The sequence below is a fragment of the Nesoenas mayeri genome (assembly GCF_963082525.1).
Source record: "Nesoenas mayeri genome assembly, chromosome: 3".
NCBI lineage: Eukaryota > Metazoa > Chordata > Aves > Columbiformes > Columbidae > Nesoenas > Nesoenas mayeri.
Window position 1 is genome coordinate 93,521,748 of NC_137544.1, and position 10,243 is coordinate 93,531,990.

Sequence of the window (10,243 nt, forward strand, 5' to 3'; positions counted from 1 at the left end):
AATATCTCTTTCTAAGAACTTTCCATTCAGAATTATCAAAATGACCTTATCAAAATGCTCTCTTTCAGCCATGAGGGAGTGTATTTTATTTTAAACAAAAGACACTATGGGATGCTGATTAGCAAAACCCAGGTGATTCTATGGCTCCAAGAAATCTGCTGTGTGCAAGGACCTATGTACAGTTGGATGGGTATTTTTGGTGTTAAACGCAAGACATAATTCCAGCTCCTGAACTGAAGAGGCTTAGTGATGCAGCAAAAGCTTGGTACCGAGACATGTCTGAATCTGAGCTTCAGTAGTGCCTGGTGAAAGAAGTGTTCCTTTGCTTTATGAGTTTGGAGTTGATTAGCCTGAGTGATGGCCTCTGCAGCCTGATTTTTCTTTTTCCAAGGGCAGCACGTGAGGAAACCCAGGAAGACACGAGAGTAATGCCTTCTGCAGATTATGCAGTGGATTAGGATTGAGACTTCCCTGCTTTGAGTCTGTGTTACAGGGGTACTTAACCATCATCAACAGGAGTAGACCTGAGAATTACAGAATACTTCTTAACATTTCTTACCATGTCTTACTTCTTATTTTCTTACCATGTCTCTCCAAGTCTGCAGAAAATGAAACTTTCTGCCAATGGTGGGTAAAAATATAGGTATGGATCTTTTATACCCTGAATTTCAATTACGTCAAGTGAAGATGAATGGGGAAGATATAAAGAAAGTTTAGCTAGTAAAGTTCACTTCTGTGTTTCAAGGCTGGAATAATTGCGGAGAATACTGAAAGATGTGCATGACAGCCTACTCTTGATCTGTTGATGTGGTAAGAATTGTGCTTGTGGTATTGACCATGCAGTTGTCACTCAGCAACAGAAACTGTCAGTCCCTGATGTCTAACTGTATGGACATGAACTGATATCACGAAGTCAAGGGTTGGAACCTGTTATGAGGTATGGAGAGCCAGAAAAATACTCCTACATTTATACAATACTAAAATTACATTCAGCCCTCTGAAGGCAACCGCAAGGCTGATGTGGCCCCCGGTGAAAATGAGTTTGACACCCCTGCTGTAAATGAGAGTTGCCCAAGCTATCTGCAGAATGGTGATGTGTGAAGTCCAGGGATGGCCTATCTGGCTTACCTCATCTATTCCACAGGAACTGAAAGTGTGCACGTCTCCAGTCTCTCTGTTGTAGACCTGGCAAGGTTTTCTATTAGAAAGAGTGTTTCTATTAGAGAGTGTTTTCCTCCATCGATTTCTGAGCCATCACAAAACAGTTCTGCTCTTTCTGTATCCTTCAGATAGGGTAGGATGCATGATGTCTAAGCTTCAATAAATTGCTTACAGCTATAGAAACTTGCATAGAGGAGACACCCATTCTAGCTGGCCTTGTGGAGATCACAGAAACAAGTAGACTATGTCTTTCTGCTTGATGATCTTGCCTACTCTTTTTTGTCCATATTCCTGGCGCAGCTACAACCTCTAGGGTAATGGAGGAGTGTGCATTTTGCTGACAAAAATCAGGATGTCAACTGATAGTTGTGGCACTTGCTACAGCACTGTATTTCATTCCCCAGGATTTTTGTCGTATGTTGCCACCAATCTGGTATTGGCTGAAGACTGAGAATAGTAGATGTCAAAGATCACCTCTGTGATCCCACAAACCTTGCCATTTCTGTGTTATTTGGCACAGCCTTGGGACTTCTGTCAGCATCCCTGGCATCACTTCTTGACCTTAAACCTGTAGTCTGGCTAAAGGCTGCGCCATAGTGGATGCCTTAGAATGACATGTTTCAGCAGATGAAGAATGTAATTGTCCTAGCATACCTCAGAGACTCAAGTCCTGATCCTTTCCTGACATGTGGTCCTCACAAGTATTTTTAAGGGTTGGGAATACCTACAGGTAAGAAAAAATGCTTTTTTTCTCTCAATTTGGAAAGCTTCAACATAAGGATCAGGGCTTGGACTATCATCCCAGACTCACAGCAACGCCACACATATAAGACTGAGAGCTGCAAAGAGGTGCTAGGATTTTGGTATAGTCCAAATGATGATGTTGGACACAACTTTCTTAGAAACAGTTTCAAAGGTAACCAAGAAGGAGCAGAAAGTGTAGTTGTGATTAGCTAAAGTTGTCAATAACAAGAGGATGGAAAATGGGCAAATGAAAGAGAGAGGTAGTGGGCATTTATATCTACATTTTTTTTTAATATAATCAAGCAGCACTGCTATAATGATATACATGAAATCTTGTGTAAGGCTGTAAAGCTCTCTGTGCATCAGGAAGTTGAAGAGGCTAGTTTCTGCTGAAATCCTGCAGAGATGGAAAATGATGGCTGCCTTCCCTGCTGCTGAGAAATGCTTGCAAACCCTGATAACTGATCTTGAAGTATGCACTTCAGTGCCAGTGTCTTACTCATGTGTCCTGTGTTGGCAGTCACAGACAATTATTTGAGCTGGAAAGCTAGGGCAGCATGCGTGAGGTGTCTGTTTTTGTGGTTAGAACCTGGGCTTTGGCTTGTTGCAATGTTAAATTATGAGTATTAGTAATCTTTTGAATCTATTAAACTCAAAACGTAACCAGCTAGGATTTGGGAGTGAAACACCATGTGCTGTCAAGGTTTCACTGTGGTGCAGCATGGAGCAAGTGAAACGGAGTTTCAAAGTGGTGTTAGATTGCTTGCAGTGTGGCGGGGAAGTCACAGCTATTTATGGAGCGTCACTAGGCTTGAGGAGCTTCCATAACTAAAGGACAACATTAATTAAGAGTGATAGACACACAACCCTGTAAATATGTCCCCTTTCCGGTTTCTACCTGGACAGATTGCTCTGACTCATCTAGATTGTAATGAATGCTCTTGTCTGCCTTTGTATCTGAGTTACACTTGATCTCTCTAGCGATACTTAAGTTCTAGATGTCAGAACTCTGTGCCCTGTGCAGCTACCCTATTCCTGTCTGAAAACTCTATCTGTCTCTGGGTATCTGCCATGCCAGGCTGCTTCCTACAGGTGCCCATAAATCGAGAGATTTACATGACCATGTTCCTGGATTACACATGACTAAGCTCCAAATTCTTTAAGGCATGGCATTGTTTTGGCTTGCTGTTTAGCATGTAACCTTCAGTGGCTGTCGTTTGGTCTGATAATGGCCTGGGATCCTGATGGTCCACACAGCATATGTTGCACATAAATGGCTCATACAGCCAGGCCGCTCTGATCCAAATCCTTGATCCAAAGGAAAAGGAGATTCTTCTGGGACCACTCTCACAGTGAGACACGTCAGGCTTTGTACGCTGCAGCTGTGGCCTTATAGTAGTCACAGAGATGAAGGCATAAATGTGGCCATAAATATGTTAAAGGTTAGAAGAGTACTGTAGAAGTTGTCCTTGCAGGAGATTTGCACTCTGTAGGTAGCTGAAGGTGGTAGTAGCAGCATCCAGTGAAAACCAGCATGGAATCATAGGAAAGGGGTCTTGAACTTACTTACAAAGGAAGCGAGACATCCAAAAACAACATTTCCAAATCTTTCATGACTGGAGAAGGGGGAGGAAGGCCTCCAGCTGGGTGCAACGGCAATTCAGGGCACAATGAAGTACACAGATGATCACAAGTTTTTCCAGAAGAAATGGGTGTTCTGACTTCATCCAAGATTTAGACTGTGTTAAGCCTGAGCTGCCAGAGCCAATCTTTGGTCTGTGTTATGGATCAGTGACTGCTTTTAGCTGATTTTACTCTATCATTTTATGAATCGGACAGTATGATGTTATCCATGTATGAATTTTTCCCTCACACAAATCTTATCAGCAGCCCATGAGCTTGTCAATCTGGGCAGAGGTAACTGTTGTGGTGTCAAAAAGGCACAGCTTTATTGGGCTCTGTTAAAATGGGAAGGGATTTTATTTTTTTTCCAGCCAATTAGTACTGAAGAGAAAAAGCAAAACCCATGTCTTCCTCAAACACAGCACACCATGTACTTCTTATTAAGGACAATGTGTGTGCTGAGTGTCACATTTCAAACTTCAGCTGTTTTTGCTGTTGCTCTATTCAAAAACAAGTATGGTTAGAATTTCATTACAATGGGAAAAGTGTGTGTGTATGTGCGTTTCCCACTGTTCCATAGCAGAAAAGCTCTTGGGAATTTGCTTCCATTTTAGCAAGATGTATTGGTGTTGTGTTTTGTTTATACCCTAAGACATAAAAAAAATCAGCTTCAAAAGTGGATAAATGTGTGAAATCAAGAGGCTAAAGAAAAAAATGTTTTCCAACTTTAACTAGTAACGGTGCTATTACTTTGATAGTTGGCTGAATTGTTCAGTTAAGGATCTCAAAGTACAAAAAATTAAAGATATAATTAGTGTGTGTGTTTCTGGAGGTTCACCTGAGATCAGGCTCTTACATGATGTAGTATGGTACTTCTGAAAGTAGTTTTTTGACTTCTGTGTTTCATTGCAGCAATCTTTTAGTGACTGGTTATGAGGCTTTTAGGGCTCTCTTACATTATTCCAACCACATTACATAGGGTGAAAGGGTTAGTGTATATGTCTAATTTGACAAGACAGATGAAGTGAAGGGACTAGTCTTTATTGTTGAGATAGGGAAATGAGGTAAAGGAGACATATGCCAAAAATCAGATAGATTGAGGCTAAGAACTGAGGCCATGTCTTACAATTCCCTTAATGATAAAAAAAAGGATTTCTCTTTGGTTATGGCGAACTAACACAGATAGTGTGCTGTATTGAAGTGATGTCTGTTAAGATCTTTCGGAATTCCCCTCTCTCCTCCCCTGCCTGTGCAGAGCAAAATATATTTTCACTAACAATGATTCTGCAGTGCAGTGCTTTTGTACTATATGTACAGGAAGCTGAATGAGTGTCTGGGGACCTTTTAGCTGGATCTATAAAAAGTCTGTGTCAATAAAATCCTGTCAGATCTATCCTTCAGTATGGTGATTACAGAAGAGGAAAAAGAAAGGCATTGCTCAATGTGACTGCAATATTCCAACGTGTAATCTTCTCCCATGTGGTCATGTTTCCTCAGATAAGAAAAATTGCTGCTCTGGTGTCAGTGGGGATGGGGTCATTGAATGGGAACAGGAGCGTTTTCATTTTTTTCACAATGGACAGTTGTTTTGTGTGTTTTCCTGACTGAATAAACTATGTCCATGGTTACTGAGCAAAGTTTATTTCTGTAGGAAATAGGTAACCATGTTTGTGCAGTGGGGGTATCAGAACACAGAGCATTTGAAAAGAAGGGTCCAGAGGTCATCAGCAGAGGGGATATGATGAGGAAATGCAATGAGATATATCGTGTGGATTCTGGCAGATACTTCATGGGATGCTTCCTTTCAAGTGCTGGTGAGCAAGAGAGGTGAATAGAAGCTCTTTGATAACAGAGCAGCAGGGTGAATTCATTTCAGGGCCTGCTCTTTACCTTGTATAAAATAGCACAACTGATTTATGCCCACAGAGAATTTGGCTTGAAGCTTTAATTGCTTTTTTGGTGAAATTTTATTTTCCTTATGTGTGCTCAGACTATTAAAAGAATGTTAAATGTTTTATTTCAGCAGAACCTGTTGCTCCTGCCACCTTATTTTTTCATTATGTTCTCTTGAAGTACTGCTGCAGAGTAACTTTATTTCAAAACTTCAGTGAAAAATGTGTCCAGAACTACAAATGGCTTCGTGAATGCCAACAGCATTCCTACATTGTCCTTTCTTGTTAAGTGACCAGTGGAATGCTGACAGGCTATAAATGTAGAGTTAATCTTACTAGATAATTTATGCCATTGCTACACTGTTCATATCCCGTGTTTCCACATTCGTCTTTAGGTTTCCGCATTGCTTCAGGTATAACGTATGCTGTGACCTTGTGTAATGTTATTGCCCAGAGCACCAATTAAACTGTGGCTGCAGCTCATGTAGGTGTGAGCGTAAAGCCGAGTGCTGTGGAGAGGAAGAAGTGTTGCCCAGAGCAAAGACCCTGCCCAAAGCCCGGGATGGAGGCTCAGGTGGTTGGTTTCTGAAGAGTGCTATGCAGTTATCCTGCCTAAGTTCAGGATCTAAGGCCTTTCCAAATTATTAATAACACCTGCTTGACATGGATTTACTCTTGACTACTGTGTAGTGTTGACAGTATAAAAGAACAACAGCAAACTAATAGTGGACAGTGAAAGGGATATTTTAACATTACTTCTGTAGGTAAGAATCAAACACATAGAGAGACTTAATAATTTACATAAGATCATGCTAAAAAATGTGAAATGTGGAGTTAAACTGAAATTTCACTTTAGCACCTTAGTGGTGGTAAGCAAACTACTTTTGTTTCTCCGTTGTTTTGTGCTTTTTATGAGTGTAAGTGCATCCATATTTTGGTTATATTAATACTCAAATCATAGTTAATGATTCACAGTAGAAGAAATGGTTGCGGCAAATTCAGGTGTGATTGTATCCATGGTTGCTTGTTACCATATTTCTGAACCAGGTGGCGGAATAGGGTGCAAGAAAGAGCCTCATCTGCTTCAATGCAGATGCCATCTGTGTCTGGTTTAGCAGGGAGGTGGTTACCTAAGAGTGGCTAGCTGACACTGTGCTGAAGCAAGTCAAAAAGCATTCACTTAGACAATTGCCATGATAATATATGCTATTATATTGTACAATAGGCTAGAAAAAATTGTACTCATTACAAAACTCATCATTACATTCCTCATATCTTCCAAGGGATATCAAAGGTTTCAGATCTTTGAAGTCTCTCTAGAGGTGGTTAGAAAGGTGTGAAATTGTGCATTACACTACACTCATAGTAAAAGATCATTTTTACATGGGTAATGTACCTGTCTGAACTGTAGCAGACATTTTGTGCTACCTTTTTCCTCATCGGGTGCATATTCTTGGTATTAGGAAGCTGTAATGCAAGCTGATACTTGACATTTTGTGTTGTACAATCAACTCACTACCCTTAGAGCCATAATAATCCCTCATCATTGCAGCATGTTTTTATGCGGCACAAAGTCATTGGTCTTCACAGCATGCCTGAGTTGCTGCTGGAGGCTGCAACAAGACAAAGTGAAATTAGGTATTAGAGTAGATTTTTTGGTTTGTGCAGTCCATGTGAGGGAAGCAGACAGATTGGAGCTACCATGTCAGTGGTCACCCTTTTCCTTGGTTGACATTCTTAGGGGAAATGTCAACTGAAGCTCTGTATGGACTGAATACAGGAGAGTTTTTGATGATTTGTATTACAGATCATGGATTTGCTGCAAATAAATACTGGGTGTTCGGCCTGGGGCAGAGGCAGCTTCAAGGGTGCTTCAATAGCAGCTCCCCAGTGCCTGTGTGGAGGTCATTGAGGGGGTGGTGGCAGGACGTGCACAGCAGCACATGGCAGGAAGATGAGACCAAACTGACATTTATTGAATGGAGAGGAGCAAACTCTACCCAAGGAGTAACCTTCTCTCCAAGAGGGAAGTCAGGCAGTGGAGCAAGAGTCCAGAGGGATTGTGCAGTCTCTGTCCTTGGAGGTTTTCAAGACCCAGCTGATCCCAGCCCTGAGCATTCTGGCCTGTCCTGATGGCTGAGATTCCAACCTAAAGTCTCCTCTGATCCTATGACAACTTACACCACAGAACTCTACCATATAATTTCTTGAGGAAGCTGATATATTTTGTTTTAGGGGAATCGTACATCTCTTAGAAATTATTTCAACTTTGATTAAAGAATTCTATCTCATTATGAATATTTAATTAATTAGGGTTGTGGTTTAAAAAACAGATGACGGTTTAGCTCAAAACTCTCCATTCCAAAACTCACGGTAAAACCACAAACCTCCTACCCCTTCTCTTCTTTTCTTTTCTTCCTCCTTCCTCTCTAGAAAAAGTCCCCAAGTAGAATGAAAAAATCCTCTGATTGCTAAGTTAAATCCACCAAGAAACTTAAAATATTAGCATACAGCACAATATTGGTACCATCCTTGGTTCCATTTCAATGGTTTTAGTTTATGTGTCCTTAAATTAAGGGTAACATCTTTCATACTTATTCAAATAAGGTTCTCTTAAGTCATTGCAGCACATCTTGTAGAGTAAGGATGAACTATGGGCCACATGTGGCACATTATTTTGCGGACATATATTGGACTGGCAACTGGAAATTCCCATCCTCTCATTTTAGGGGTTAATACTCAAGAGTAATCAATTGTTTGTGTCTGAAAAAGACAAAGAGGCAAATAACTTCAGTTCTTAGAAATGTTGTATTATCTTGCAGGAATGAGGTTGCAGAAACTACAAGGAGAGAATAAATAGCATGGCATTGTTCCAAGGTACCTGCTAGGAATTCTCCAAGTTAAATCCATGCTGGAAATTTAAGCATGCTTTTTGCTTGGATCTTGAAATGATCTAACTAACGCACATGGCTCAGTTTTTATTTGCCATGTACAAAGTTGGGTATATATTCAAGTCATGAATGGGAGGATAAGGTTTTGAAACCTTTGGCTTCTTTTTTGACATCTAACTGAAAGAATAACGTGATAGGAAGCACACACACATCGTATTTGAAAAAAGAATAGGGTTGTAGCATGCTGTCAACTCTACCAGCTTTATTTACCCAACTCTTCAGCTAATAACACCGACATCCCAGTAAGGCTACTTATTTGGTAAAGGAGGATTTAAGCAAATAATGGTGGCAGAAGTAACTTAAATTTAACTTTTTTGTCCCTACGCCATGAGAAAAACTCCTCTTTTACAAAGGTCAGTCTTCTGTATCCTTTTCTCATTCTCAATGGTATTGTGTTCCAACTGTAGTAAAGTACTTAGCAGTGGAACACAAACACCAGTAAGGAAGGAATTAATCTCATGTAGTTTAGCTGTCTAAAAGTTGCATCTGTCTGAAGCAGTTGCTTTGGCTCCTTCTAAAATTGAGGCAATGCAATATGTGTCTCTCAAAGCTGTTCATCCCATCATAGGAATACCTAGTTGACTAACTTAAAGGTTGTTTACTTTTGAGTTAGGTAAGGCTAAATGAGATAAGCCCCACTATAAGCATAGTAGAATTTCATTGTCTGTTTGCAGAAGTAGTAGTATTTTTGATATATTGACCTTTCTAGGTGGAGCTGAAGTAAATTATGAAGGTATTCTAGTATTCTAAATTAGCCTGTGAGTCATTACAGTATATTTTGTATTCTAAGAAACCTACATTCTCATGGCTATTAATAATAAGACTTTTATTGTCTAAAGTGGCAGTTATCTGTTGCAATTTGTATATTATGTAGCAGATTCATTCCTTCTCAACACCTTTCTAACCAGTTATTTACTTTACTGTGACACAAAGTGGAATGCAAGTCAGCAACATCAACAACATAAAATAACGATAATGGGTACAAACCTATCAGTAGCACACCTTCAGCTCAAATATTTACTGTATGTAATACTTTTGGTCCTGCAGTGCACAAAGAACCTTTTGTGCGGAAAGACAATAGAAATCATGGAGAATGACTTTATATTTCGCAGAAAGCACTGAGATTAGCCAGAGCAGAAAAATGCCAGAGTGTCAGTCCTGATTATGCAAACGTTAATTCAGAACAAATATCTGGCTTTTATAGCTGTATTTTTTTAAACAAGTATACTGTTTCTCAGAAATAAGAAAAAATCCCAAAGACAGTTACAGACCTAAACACACTTCTGCACCAATTTCCCCAGTCTCTTGGCCATATATTTAAGGTGAACCTGTTATCCAGGGATTACTGAGCCCAGCAGAGACAAAGCGGTGTGAAGGATGGTAGAACTATGCAGTCAGAATTGCAGCTGCCGAATTAATGCACCTGCTTTTTTCTCTGTTCCAAGATCTGAAAGGGTTGGTTATAAAATGGGTTAGTGGTTAAAATGAGCAAGGGTTAGTTACAAAATCTTGCAGTGCTCACTCTGATGAATATGCTGCTTCAGTGACACTAACACTGAAGGAAGTATTTTTTTCACCAGATCTCTGTTCTCGGTGGGAAATATCTGGACCTTGCTCATCGTCAAGTGGCTGAGAGACACAAATAACTTGCCTTACATGAAGCAGACTAGCTTTGTTAAGTTACTTTTTTAACATCTCTCCAGCTGACTTTGTGCTTGGAACAAGACAAGGTCCCCTCTTCTATAGGCCCCCTGTATCTGACAGATGAGGCAACCCAAGGGTTCCTCAGCACTACGTTACTTGTGTCTGACTTATTTGCAGAACTTCAGTCCCCTGCTTTATATTGCCAGTCAGTCCAGCTTTCAGCAGAGT